Here is a 15,653-nt window from a genome sequence, read left to right as displayed (position 1 = left end):
ATCGATCCACGCAATTTGGATACGATGACATGCATCAACCAAGTCAGCGAGCCTGACCACCCGATCCCGTCAGTCGCCTCTTACGACAAGCATAGTGGCTTTTTACGGCAAGCATGGGTTGCTGAAGATCTATTCTACCCCGGATCTTCACAAGGTCCGGATTATACTAGTGAGTGAGTGAGTTAGATTGGGTTTACGCCGCTTTTAGCAATATTCCAGCATTATCACGGCGGGGGACACCAGAAATGGGCTCCACGCATTGTAGATTATACTAGTGAGTTTGGTATAACGCCGCATTGCAGTTTTATCACCCGATGTGGGAGAAAAGCCCGAAGTGACTGAAGTCTCAGACGTTTACTAAACATAGTAAAACTCACGATCACGGGTATGATGCTGGCACACAGAAATGTAATCAGGGTGAACCGGGATTCGAACCATCGACCATCGCGATATCAGCTCATATAGGTCTGTGAATATCTACCTGTTCTTATAAGCATGACTGTGGTCAGATCCACAAAGCGTTTGAAGCCAAAGCCACGGACATCAATATTTACAGTACAAATATTAAAATATTAAAATAAATATACATGGAACCAACTGTGCATTGGTTGGCTGATTGATTGCCATCGTGTCCAACTGGTCTGCCTGTACTAGTCAGGCCTTATGTCTGTTTTATATTGCTGTAGCCCACTGAGATACCACGGTGCAGTCTAACATGGATATTCCACTCAGACACAGTATACTTATGCCGACAAGTCATTGTTTCATCTGACCCATGAAGATCCGGGTTAGAATTGGTCTTCAGCAACCAATGCTTCTCGTAAGAGACGACTAACTGGACTGTCTGGTCCAGATTCGATTATTCACAGACATATCGCTGGAATATTGTCGAAGGTGGCGTTAAACAACAAACAGTCATTGTTTTATTCCCCCAATGACAAGCGGCAGGCAGGGAAACAGCAACATCTTTTAACATCGAACAATTGTCCTTCCGCTCTCCGGGCAGACGCTCTATCCACTAGACCACGGGGATAAAACCCAATAGCACAGGCCTGTTGCAAATAAACAATGGATCATAATCAGGACCTGGTTCATCCAAGGGACGCAACTCTGAACAACAAATAGTGGCGCCTCAGACGGATATATAGACCATCTGTGCCCCCGGCCCTTTGTAGAGAGGAAGGGAATGGGAGGACGGACGGGGCAGTTGTGTGATGGTCGCCTGAAATCGACCTTCAGTTCATTAGCTGGTAGTCATGGCACCATTTTCAGATCTTCTTTTGTCTTATTGATTTTAACGTTCGTGATCTGAATTTCTGCAGAGGGTGTAAAAGAGGAATCTCATTGCACATACACTTTGAAATAATTCAAAGAAATGCGTTCACTTAATGCGAGGAAATATCAGGGGTTTAATCTGTTTCATCCAGTTTTTAACATGAAAACTTCTTGCGAAGCTTCAACCAAATTGATCCCTGTCCATTTCAAAAAGGTTATTTACTCTATAATACCTACACATACCTGTACAGCAATCATGCCGCTTTGAAGTCGCCGCCAAAGCATTGTTTGACATATTGATCTGTCACTGAGAAAAGGACACCGCCGGCTACTGCCTGGAGCTATGTGTATATTGTCATGGCAACCTCACACTGGGACTTGTCGCTGGGAGGGGTTGTCAGGGCCACACATATACATAAACGTCAACACCTTGACAGCTAAAATAAGAAAATCTGCAGCACACTCACTGCTCATACATCAATGTGCATGCGTGATATACAACACGGGTGTTTTTAAACGTTACATAAAAGCAGAAACTAGCTAATGAAACCAACATTGAGCATAAAATAATTCCACTAGGTCACTTTCTTCACGTTAGTTTGTTGTTGAACGCCGCAATCAGCAATATTCCAATCCGGTGATTGACATTATGAGCATCGATCCATGCTGTTGGGATACGATGACATGCAATCAACCAAGTCACTAAGCCTGACCACTTATCCATTTGGTCGTCTATAAACCAGTACATCCATGTATAAGCAGAGGCGACAGTCCTTACTTCTACACTCCCTGATGACAGCTATAAACCAGTACATCCATGTATAAGCCCAGTGATGTCAGTCCTTACTTCTACACTCCATGATGACAGCTATAAACCAGTACATCCATGTATAAGCAGAGGCGACAGTCCTTACTTCTACACTCCCTGATGACAGCTATAAACCAGTACATCCATGTATAAGCAGAGGCGACAGTCCTTACTTCTACACTCCCTGATGACAGCTATAAACCAGTACATTCATGTATAAGCAGAGGCGTCAGTCCTTACTTCTACACTCCCTGATGACAGCTATAAACCAGTACATTCATGTATAAGCCCAGTGATGTCAGTCCTTACTTCTACACTCCCTGATGACAGCTATAAACCAGTACATTCATGTATAAGCAGAGGCGTCAGTCCTTACTTCTACACTCCCTGATGACAGCTATAAACCAGTACATCCATGTATAAGCCCAGTGATGTCAGTCCTTACTTCTACACTCCCTGATGACAGCTATAAACCAGTACATTCATGTATAAGCAGAGGCGTCAGTCCTTACTTCTACACTCCCTGATGACAGCTATAAACCAGTACATTCATGTATAAGCAGAGGCGTCAGTCCTTACTTCTACACTCCCTGATGACAGCTATAAACCAGTACATTCATGTATAAGCAGAGGCGTCAGTCCTTACTTCTACACTCCCTGATGACAGCTATAAACCAGTACATCCATGTATAAGCCCAGTGATGTCAGTCCTTACTTCTACACTCCCTGATGACAGCTATAAACCAGTACATTCATGTATAAGCAGAGGCGTCAGTCCTTACTTCTACACTCCCTGATGACAGCTATAAACCAGTACATCCATGTATAAGCCCAGTGATGTCAGTCCTTACTTCTACACTCCCTGATGACAGCTATAAACCAGTACATCCATGTATAAGCAGAGGCGACAGTCCTTACTTCTACACTCCCTGATGACAGCTATAAACCAGTACATCCATGTATAAGCCCAGTGATGTCAGTCCTTACTTCTACACTCCATGATGACAGCTATAAACCAGTACATCCATGTATAAGCAGAGGCGACAGTCCTTACTTCTACACTCCCTGATGACAGCTATAAACCAGTACATCCATGTATAAGCAGAGGCGACAGTCCTTACTTCTACACTCCCTGATGACAGCTATAAACCAGTACATTCATGTATAAGCAGAGGCGTCAGTCCTTACTTCTACACTCCCTGATGACAGCTATAAACCAGTACATTCATGTATAAGCAGAGGCGTCAGTCCTTACTTCTACACTCCCTGATGACAGCTATAAACCAGTACATTCATGTATAAGCAGAGGCGTCAGTCCTTACTTCTACACTCCCTGATGACAGCTATAAACCAGTACATCCATGTATAAGCCCAGTGATGTCAGTCCTTACTTCTACACTCCCTGATGACAGCTATAAACCAGTACATTCATGTATAAGCAGAGGCGTCAGTCCTTACTTCTACACTCCCTGATGACAGCTATAAACCAGTACATCCATGTATAAGCCCAGTGATGTCAGTCCTTACTTCTACACTCCCTGATGACAGCTATAAACCAGTACATTCATGTATAAGCAGAGGCGTCAGTCCTTACTTCTACACTCCCTGATGACAGCTATAAACCAGTACATCCATGTATAAGCCCAGTGATGTCAGTCCTTACTTCTACACTCCATGATGACAGCTATAAACCAGTACATTCATGTATAAGCAGAGGCGTCAGTCCTTACTTCTACACTCCCTGATGACAGCTATAAACCAGTACATCCATGTATAAGCCCAGTGATGTCAGTCCTTACTTCTACACTCCCTGATGACAGCTATTAACAAGTACATTCATGTATAAGCAGAGGCGTCAGTCCTTACTTCTACACTCCCTGATGACAGCTATAAACCAGTACATCCATGTATAAGCCCAGTGATGTCAGTCCTTACTTCTACACTCCCTGATGACAGCTATTAACAAGTACATTCATGTATAAGCAGAGGCGTCAGTCCTTACTTCTACACTCCCTGATGACAGCTATAAACCAGTACATCCATGTATAAGCAGAGGCGTCAGTCCTTACTTCTACACTCCCTGATGACAGCTATAAACCAGTACATCCATGTATAAGCCCAGTGATGTCAGTCCTTACTTCTACACTCCCTGGTGACAGCTATAAACCAGTACATCCATGCATAGGCCCAGTGATGTCAGTCCTTACTTCTACACTCCCTGGTGACAGCTATAAACCAGTACATTCATGTATAAGCAGAGGCGTCAGTCCTTACTTCTACACTCCCTGATGACAGCTATAAACCAGTACATCCATGTATAAGCAGAGGCGTTAGTCCTTACTTCTACACTCCCTGATGACAGCTATAAACCAGTACATCCATGTTTAAGCCCAGTGATGTCAGTCCTTACTTCTACACTCCCTGGTGACAGCTATAAGCCAGTACATCCATGCATAAGCAGAGGCGTCAGTCCTTACTTCTACTCTCCCTGATGACAGCTGTAAACCAGTACATCCATGCATAAGCCCAGTGATGTCAGTCCTTACTTCTACACTCCCTGGTGGCAGCTATAAACCAGTACATCCATGCATAAGCAGAGGCGTCAGTCCTTACTTCTACACTCCCTGGTGACAGCTATAAACCAGTACATCCATGCATAAGCCCAGTGATGTCAGTCCTTACTTCTACACTCCCTGGTGGCAGCTCTTAACCAGTACATCCATGCATAAGCCCAGTGATGTCAGTCCTTACTTCTACACTCCCTGGTGACAGCTATAAACCAGAACATCCATGTATAAGCCCAGTGGTGACAGCCCTTACTTCATGAGAACAGCTGCCCCCGCCTTATGCATGGACATACTATCTTATAGCTACTAGCAGACAATACAAAAGAAAGGACTGACAGTAATGACCTTATGCATGGACCTACTGGCATATACCTATTAACAGTGAATATAGAAGCAGGGAGTTTCACCACTGGGCTTATGCACGGATGTACTGGCTTACAGCCGTTTCCAGGGAGTACACAAATATGGGCCGACACCATTTGGCTTACTTCTGTATACACTGTAACAGCTTCAGGCCAGTGTGTCCATTCATTAGCTCAGTGGTGTCAGTCCTTACTTCTATGCATCACTGTAACAGCTTTAGGCCAGTGTGTCCATTCATTAGCTCAGTGGTGTCAGTCCTTACTTCTATGCATCACTGTAACAGCTTTAGGCCAGTGTGTCCATTTATTAGCTCAGTGGTGTCAGTCCTTACTTCTATGCATCATGGTAACTGTTTTAAGCCAGTGTGTCCACTCATTAGCTCAGTGGTGTCAGTCCTTACTTCTATGCATCATGGTAACTGTTTTAAGCCAGTGTGTCCATTCATTAGCTCAGTGGTGTCAGTCCTTACTTCTATGCATCATGGTTACTGTTTTAAGCCAGTAGGTCCATGCATAATCCAGTGGTGTCAGTCATTAGCTAAGTTGTGTCAGTCCTTACTTCTATGCATCATGGTTACTGTTTTAAGCCAGTGTGTCCATGCATAAGCTCAGTGGTGTCAGTCCTTACTTCTATGCATCATGGTAACTGTCCATGCATAAGCCCAGTGGTGTCAGTCCTTACTTCTATGCATCATGGTAACTGTTTTAAGCCAGTGTGTCCATGCATAAGCCCAGTGGTGTCAGTCCTTACTTCTATGCATCATGGTAACTGTTTTAAGCCAGCGTGTCCATGCATAAGCTCAGTGGTGTCAGTCCTTACTTCTATGCATCATGGTAACTGTTTTAAGCCAGTGTGTCCATGCATAAGCCCAGTGGTGTCAGTCCTTACTTCTATGCATCATGATTACTGTTTTAAGCCAGTGTGTCCATGCATAAGCCCAGTGGTGTCAGTCCTTACTTCTATACATCACTGTTACAGCTTTAAGCCAGTGTGTCCATGCATAAGCCCAGTGGTGTCAGCCCTTACTTCTATGCATGATGGTAACTGCTTTAAGCCAGCGTGTCCATGCATAAGCCCAGTGTTGTCAGCCCTTACTTCTATGCATCATGGTAACTGTTTTAAGCCAGTAGGTCCATGCATAATCCAGTGGTGTCAGTCCTTACTTCTATACATCATGGTAACTGTTTTAAGCCAGTAGGTCCATGCATAAGCCCAGTGTTGTCAGCCCTTACTTCTATGCATCATGGTAACTGTTTTAAGCCAGTAGGTCCATGCATAAGCCCAGTGTTGTCAGCCCTTACTTCTATGCATCATGGTAACTGTTTTAAGCCAGTAGGTCCATGCATAAGCCCAGTGTTGTCAGTCCTTACTTCTATACATCATGGTAACTGTTTTAAGCCAGTAGGTCCATGCATAAGCCCAGTGGTGTCAGTCCTTACTTCTATACATCATGGCAACAGTTTTAAGCCAGTAGGTCCATGCATAAGCCCAGTGTTGTCAGCCCTTACTTCTATGCATCATGATAACTGTTTTAAGCCAGTAGGTCCATGCATAAGCCCAGTGTTGTCAGCCCTTACTTCTATGCATCATGATAACTGTTTTAAGCCAGTAGGTCCATGCATAAGCCCAGTGTTGTCAGCCCTTACTTCTATGCATCATGGTAACTGTTTTAAGCCAGTAGGTCCATGCATAAGCCCAGTGGTGTCAGTCCTTACTTCTATGCATCATGGTAACAGTTTTAAGCCAGTAGGTCCATGCATAAGCCCAGTGGTGTCAGTCCTTACTTCTATGCATCATGGTAACTGTTTTAAGCCAGTGTGTCCATGCATAAGCCCAGTGGTGTCAGTCCTTACTTCTATGCATTATGCTAACAGTTTTAAGCCAGTGTGTCCATGCATAAGCCCAGTGGTGTCAGTCCTTACTTCTATGCATCATGGAAACTGTTTTAAGCCAGTGTGTCTATGCATAAGCCCAGTGGTGTCATTCCTTACTTCTATACATCATGGTAACTGTTTTAAGCCAGTTGGTCCATGCATAAGCCCAGTGGTGTCAGTCCTTACTTCTATACATCATGGTAACTGTTTTAAGCCAGTAGGTCCATGCATAAGCCCAGTTGTGTCAGCCCTTACTTCTATACATCATGGTAACAGTTTTAAGCCAGTGGTCCATGCATAAGCCCATTGGTCACACAGGTCACTCTTCATGGAGTCATGTAACAAAGGTTGTGTAAAGAAAGTCATTATAAACTCTAATCTAATCTAATAGTTACTATTTCCAAAAGTTTTGCTCATGGGTGCAGATCCTGTGTGCCCGAAAAGGGCCCCTACCATACCTTGTTCTTTGTATAGTCTTACACACCGTACTCGCCTTATTACGTGCCCTTTCCCAGTAAATACCACCAATCAACTTCTAGACCAATCTTTTAGTAATATTTATAAACACCCCATACTTAGCCCCCAAAATGACATAAACATACATATTTTTGTGTGTGAATTACAGATTTCTTTACAGGAAACACATCAGTGTAGAAGGAGTATATAGTTTCTTAGTAACTATTATCAAAAATGTTTTAGTTTCAACGATGTTGTTTGTTTGTTGTTTAACGCTGCACTCAGTAATATTCCAGCTATATGACGGCGATCTGTAAATAATCAAGTCTGGACCAGACAATCCACTGATTGATGTCATGAGTGTCGATTCACACAATTGGGATAATGACATGCATCAACCAAGTCAGCAAGCCTGACCACCCAATCCGGTTAGTCGCCTCTTATGGCAAGCATGGGTTGCTGAAGACCTATTCTACCCTGGATCTTCATGAGTTTACAACTTTGCGTATTATGGCGAATACAGTATATCCAACTCCAATGGTTACCTGTATTTTTTAATTGCAAACAGCTGAAAAGTAAAACCAAAACAAAAAGTAAAGACTTTTATTAAGCCAGGTATCTGTACAGTGTCCAACATTTGACTGTGATTACATCAACATGAGACAGAGATGAAACGATGACACCAACAAGCTCTCCCCTGCTGGAACAGTGTTGGTTTCGAGTAAGGATAATATATACTACTCAACAGAAGTTAAAGAACACCCGATTCTTTCATATCACTCCAATTAATCATCATAGCATGACAGTGAGTGAGTGAGTATGGTTTTACGCCGCTTTTAGCAATATTCCAGCAATATCACGGCGGGGGACACTGAAATGGGCTTCACACATTGTACCCATGTCGGGAATTGAACCCGGGTCTTCGGCGTGACGAGCGAACGCTTTAACCACCAGGCTACCCGACCGCCCCCATAGCATGACAGATTAACTATAGTAATATAAAAAATTCGGGTCATTGTGTTTTTTAACATATTTTGAATAGAGTAAATAGAAGTACCGGGAACCAATCATGTTGACTAGTTACGCTAAACCACTGACCGCAACTTCTTTGGGGTTGAATACCAGTAGTGTTAGTTACAAAAAGGAAGAGTTATTTCCCTTGAGAGAAACGCCCCTTGTTTTAAGCAGATTTACAGTGATTATTTCGGCAACTTAATGGCACATTAAATACATATTTTGACTAGTTTATACAAAGTAGAGACCCTGATTGGCTTGTTTGGGAGATGACACTTTTTCAATTACACAACTACGATTCTTCAAAGTGTTTTTATCCGTACAAGTAGTCTGTCATACAGACCCTGAAACAAATACATGCAGCCCATGCAAGTCTATAATGTTTGGCAATTCTAGATATCTGAAAAAGAAGAAAGTCGCTGGGCTCCTTTTTATTATATTTTTGAACTATAATTTAACAGCTGTTTTTTTCTTTAAAATATGTTCATTTCAGAGACTAGATGTTAGTCTATCCAACAAGAGAAATTACTGATACTTTGATTTTACACATGGTTATTGACTCAAATCAAAGTCATTTCACAAGTTCTGTATAAAGGTCTTCTGAAAGTGTTAAAAAGTCCAAATTCACCTGTTCCACAAACTGACAATTTTGGAATAATAATAATTCTCTCAAAACACATCACTATAAAACAGCGAAATGAAGGCTGCCGTTTCCAGAAACTGCTTAAAAACCATTTACATGTATCGCAGACCATGCTGCTATTGTGGTTAATAGGTGTTCAATGAGTGAGTATGGTTTTACGCAACTCTTATCAATATTCCAAAATAACATGGCAGGGAACACCAGAAATGCGCTTCACACATTGTACCCATGCAGGGAATCAAACCCGGGCCTTCGGTGTGACGAGTGAATGCTTTAACCAGTGGGCTACCCCACCATCCTAGTAGGTGTTCAGGCCACAAGGGTTTCCTGAAGGTGAGCCATATTGGTTGGCAAACATTCCCCAGTGTCTACAAATGAGTCAGTCCCTGAAAGATTTTTGTCTAACAAAGTAGAATTTGTGGTCCTTGAAAAGAGCAAATATTACTTGTATTTATACGTAATACAGGACACAGTGAAAAGGCATCATACTTTAACATTCATTTTTGAATTTGCAACGGCAAAAGTCTACAAGGCTTATTTCACATTTCTCATTTCTCTAAAGGGGGATGCCTTCTTCAATCTTCACAGTCTCTGAATCAATTCTATTTATCTGTCCTAGAAGTTTGCTTCTGTGAATAGTGACTGCAGCTTGGCTGTATCAGATAATGGCTGACAGAACCTAGTGACTACTTCATGAATTGTGAAAAAATATACTGATAAATCTTTGGTTAAACTTGAAATGCTAATTAACACTGGATGAACAAAAACAATGACATGAGTGACCCTGTTGCACAACACACCTTTATCTGAAACAAACCAAACTGATCACACATTAGCTTTCTGAAATACTTTCTCAAAATTTCATTTTTTGGAAATCATATATAAATGTCAAATTAGTTTTTCGGCACATTTTTCATAATGTGCACTCTCACTTTGATCAAATCAGTGTTATCAAGCATGAGACGAGACGGTGAATGCAGGTGAAAGCCGATCAATCAGTGTTATCAAGCATGAGACGAGATGGCGAATGCAGGTGAAAGCCGTAGCTGCATCACTGATGTTAAAGTATCCCATATGTGATTAGGTGTGGAACAGGCAAGCCAATGGTTGATGAACAAGTTATTGGTGAATGAAAATCGGCTGGTCACATGACCCACTTAGTTTTTTCCAAACTCAGCCTCCATTGTGGCCATCCAATACACAAGGTGTATTGCCAACCTGTTCCGTGATTCAGATGGCAGGTGATGAGATAAACAAACCAGGAAGGTGTTCATGAAATTTTGACATATGTACGATGGACGTAACTAAACCTACCACAACACTATAATTGATCGTCACCAAAAACAATACTTCCTCCTAACATTCTAAACTTTATGAAACTGACACAAATGTCGGACATGCATGCACCCACGACATCACTGAAGACACTTCTCAAACACTAACACTAATACATGAAAGAGGGGAGGTAACTCCAACCCACAAACCAGATTTATCCTATTCAAATCAGAGGTTGACAATAAATAGTTGTCTTGCAGCAATGATTTTGGCAAAAATTATGCTCACCTTTTCTAGTGTGTTAGAAAAGAGCTCTATGAAAGTCCAAATTTACATTTCTATTTTTATGCAAAAAAACCCCAAATGTTTTCAAAGGGGTTCCAATATTGCGAAAACATGCCTTAAAACCAAACATAGACTGTTTATCCTAATTTAACATATTTCTAACAAAACATGTTTGGTAAATGTGTACAGATGTCTATACCATGAGATGAACAAAATACTGAACAATACGATCTGTAAACAAACTGCTCCAAATAGTCTCGATTGTCTTTTTAACACTGATCATCAATGAAATGTTTGTGTATTTTCAACACATAATATGTGAAGGTATGCTGACACTGTCACATCAACTAGTGTATATTGATATACCCTTGATGAATAAAAGTTAAAAATAAAAAATATTTTTTCCTGATATGTGAAGTTCAAATTGTCAATCAGTTATGTGACATTAACACATTAAAGCAGGTCAAATGGCATGTTTTCAAAATGTCATGGGATATACCATATTTAACCCAATAAACTTCCTAGTCTGTCTTAGTAAGTTTCAACACAAGGTGCACTATCAGAAAATATCACTAATCTGGACAGTTCCACTTGTTTATCCAACCAATAATTTCAAAATTAACAAATCCGTTTTACAAAGTATCAACCCGTTCATGCACGGTGATATTCCCATAGTTGGGGAAGAAGAGGAGAAGGAGCGACGGGATTGAGGAAGTGGGATGATAGTCTGTCCCAAGAAAATAAAGAAAGAAAGGAATCAACCTCAAATCTAGAATGATTCGGCAGATTTAGATTGCAGGGTTAGAAACTAACAGTTTTTGTCCACTAGTCCTTATAATGATAACATATAGCAAAACCCTTAAAATGAGCCAACTTCTACTAGTGCTTATGATAGCTTTACTATTGGGCACTTTTGGTAAGGACTACAGGACTAGTGCCAATTTCTAACGCTGGATTGCCTGAACTCTAGGCTAAAATTAAGCTCCAATATAATCTTTATTGTGTAATTTATACTTTTAAATAAGATACCTTTATTTCTGGGACTAAGTGTTAGTTTAGGGGGAGGAGGGAGTGTTCAAGTCTCACCTAGTTTCATTGTGGCACTTATTGGGTTTAATATGTTATAACATTTGTGTGTGTGTTTAATGTGTTGTGGCGCAACATACATTTCACTGCTAAAACATCATACAATCACAGGTGGGCATTCAACTTGAAATGAACATATTTACACTGTATCAATGATAAAATACTCAATAAGGTAATATATACATCAACATGATATGTACAAGGAAATAGACGCTATAAAAATGATCTTGGGAATAAATTGTTTCAGGTTTGAAATGAACAAATAGAATATCTCATTCAAAATTCTTTGAAGATTTCTGAGACATCATTGCCTCCATAACTGGAAGCCATGACAAGGCTGAATTGGTCACGTCGACCTTCCAAGGTCACATACTGAACATCAATACCATACAGACAATAACTCAAAGCAAGGATGTTAAATGTAGACATCTAACATAATTGCTCAAAGCATGTTTTTTATTGTTTGTTTTTAATATTAATTGTACATTTACGAGAGGTCAATCAGGAAGCAAGTGAAGAGTGAGTGAGTATATATTGCCTTACGCAGCACCAGCAATTTTGCAGCTATTGGCAGCAGGGAAGTGAAGAAAAGAACTTGTAGTGTTAACTTGAAAAATAGAATTTGAGGTCGCCTTGACTAAAAATTCCAAATTCACCTTGACAAGTAAATTTGGAATGACCATAGAAGAATCGGACCAGCAATTTGGACACATGTGCCACTGACCAAACCAACTGCACAAGTTGCATGTAGCGAATACTTCCCTGTACAATAAAACAAGGGTAAAATGTGAATACTGCATAAACCATATCTACCAGACATCTTGTCCCCTACATCAGCACCGTCTTGTCAAGTATAATACAAAGGGGAGGGAAAGGTTTTAAAAATGTCTAAAAATAAGTCAATTTCAACGCACTAAACGCCAAACGGCTGCATCAATTAAATCATGGACAAAGGTCAGTTAAAAATAGTTTGAAAGTCAAAGTAACCAATGACTCCAAGTCACACATAGAAAAAAGTATTTTGAAAATGATTTTTAACAATAGCAATAGACTGAAGAACACAGGAAGAGACAAAACACACTCTTTGTAGGCAGTCTTTAACACATTTCACTCGTAAACTCACTGAATAATACCACACTTTTTGAATTTCTGTCTCAGTTGTAGAAACTTTAAGCGATCTTGTTCAATGTTCAAAACAAGTTCAATATAAATATTATTCATCTAAAAGGGTCATATATATATTACGCAAAAGAAGCTTAAGAACACAATTTTTGCATATGACTAAATTAAGCTGTCATGTCAGGTTAACTGTGGTCATATGAAAAGAATTGGGTGTTCTTAACTTCTTTTGAGTAGTATATTTTACCTTTTCCCGAGATGATTAGGATGCACGTTACTGATTTTCTTCCATGATCAAACATCTTTTTTTATTCTGTTTCATTCCTGTTTGTTTCAAGATCTCCTAACTCATACACTTCAGACGACAGGCTCTAGAAAAAACAATACCAGTAATTAAAGTAATCTTGTGCAAATCGAGAGAAGGAATTTCTCCATTTCTTTTTACATACCAGTTAATTACCATAATACATACAATATCGTAACGATGAAATAATTTTTCAATCATGACATACAACCAATTTCCCAGCATTGTCAGAATCATCATCTACTAAAATACACATTAGTTTTTAGGAAATAAATAAAATGACAGGTGACAATATCATTACTAAACACTCAAAATGTATATATATATATATAATGACTTAAACAGGAACTATTTCAGGTTTGGCCAAGGTGAATTCTGTCTTTACATATCCTAAACATCAGATACAAAAGAAAATACAAACAATTGTTTCAACTCTCTTAACCGGATACATTGAATTAGGAAAATGTATGCATGTTTAATTATCAAACATTAAATCTTAGATATTGTCCAAAATGAGTAAAACTTATATTGCAGATATATCTGATATAGATACAGACACATCTCATCACCACGTTAAGGCCACTTCAACTCCGAAACTCGAACTTAAACAGGAGTAACAAAGAAAGATTAATAGACACTTTACATATCACATCAATAACCATCACTTAACACTTTTCAAATAAACAACGAGCTCCACCAGGGGTTGGCATAGATCAACAGTGGCGGGGAGCTATAGGACGGATGTCCGACAAACGCATGACACAACATTAAGGGGAGATAATTCATATCCCAATAAAATAAATCTTAAGACTCTTGGAGAAAATTGACGTCTATTCAGCAGAGGCAACACATATTATAGACGAGATTATTTCAAGATTTGTTTTATCAAATAGTCATGAAGTGCATTTAAGAATTGAATAGTTAGTTAAAATGGTGAGTACAGTGCTCTAAAAGTTGACTTGGGATTGTCAAGCTGTAGGATAAAATGATAGGGAAACACTGACGTCTGTTAGCATGGGGAAGATTGTATGTGCGGGTGTATTTACAAATTGCACCTTCAGTTAAAATAAGACAACCTTGGTGTTCTGTAGCTCACACTAACAGTACAAACAGTAAGTGTTGTGATTGTTCAGTGTGGTGCAGAATGCTCAAGTGTTGGGTACATTCTGACGCGTTGGTTACTCAACCAGGGCCTGTCAAAAGTTCTCTGTTCTCTGTGTATGTTCTGTCTGTAGGCGTTTGTACACTATCAAGCATCGTGTAATTTAACTGAAGAAAACATTACATCAAGTGTTGCATATGTGAGGAAACATAACATTGTGTTGTGTATGTTCTGTTAAGTGAGGAAAACGTTACATGGAGTGTTGTGTATGTTCTGTTACGTGAGGAATATAGTTTTTTTTGCTGTTTACTTTAATTCTCTCATAATTACAAGATTTGACAACAAGACACCAAATCATGAACTTCTACCATATTGACATTTGTGAAGACTAAAGAATCACGAATTGTTGACAGACGATACAGCTCACCCTGCTCACAAAAGCCCTTGCTCACGTGAACCATGAAGTATTTCAGCTTCTACTGACATATAGTGGAACGGAGATGAGTTCACAAAATGAATGAACACCAGATTGGCTGAGTCATAATGACACCATTACTGGCAAGTACTACACTACTCCAAAAAAGCTAAGGACCACTTGATTCTTTCATATTACTATAGTTAATCTGACATGCCATTTTTAACTATAGTCGCATGAAAGAACCATGGTCCTTAACTTTTTTGAGTAGTATATATCACTGATGTATTTATATGGATCCAATACAAATTCGCAAAATGACTGTTCATCGTAAGTCTGTATATACAATCACGAAAATCATGTTCACTATTCATAACAGAATGTGAACCTGTGAACAAAATGCCCTTGTTTCAATACACAACAGAAACGTCTGCAATCACAAGTATATAATAAAATGTGCGAATGGCAATACATGATCACAATCTGTTGTTCTGTACAAATGACATGAGGTGAAACAGATGGAAATTATACGCAAACCAGATGGAAATGAATGAGTATATTTGATGAAAGTGAAAACATAAATATTAATGAAATATTTATCAACAGTTTGATTATAATGATGACATCTTTACCACAACAATGCTGTATATGACGACATGCCCTCTTCCAATTAGTCGTTCATAACAATCTCATTAAAATCAAATCTTTTACTCAGATACAAGACCTCTTTGTGTGAAGATCTGACACCTCCATTGTCAAGCCTTCTAGATTCTTATAAATGCGACCAGCCGCAATATGGTTGATGAGGCTACAAGCTAAGTATTCTAAATTCTCGATACAAGTGAGAGAAACATTCAGACCAGCATATCTGATTTCTGTATCTCAAAAACAAACTTCAAACAAGTATTTGTCACAGAGTGACGAAATATCCCCCGCCTGTACACCATAGTACCAAATATGAAGACAATCCAGCGATTAGTTCTTGAGATATTGTGGCAACACCGTTTTCCAACTCCAAAAACAGATTTGCCTGCTGTGACCTTGAAAATGGGGTCAAGGTCACCAAA

This window comes from Haliotis rufescens, unplaced genomic scaffold (genome assembly GCF_023055435.1).
Source record: "Haliotis rufescens isolate VD_foot unplaced genomic scaffold, xgHalRufe1.0.p SCAF_3, whole genome shotgun sequence".
Taxonomy (NCBI): Eukaryota; Metazoa; Mollusca; class Gastropoda; order Lepetellida; family Haliotidae; genus Haliotis; species Haliotis rufescens.
Note: the sequence above shows the minus strand (reverse complement) of the source record.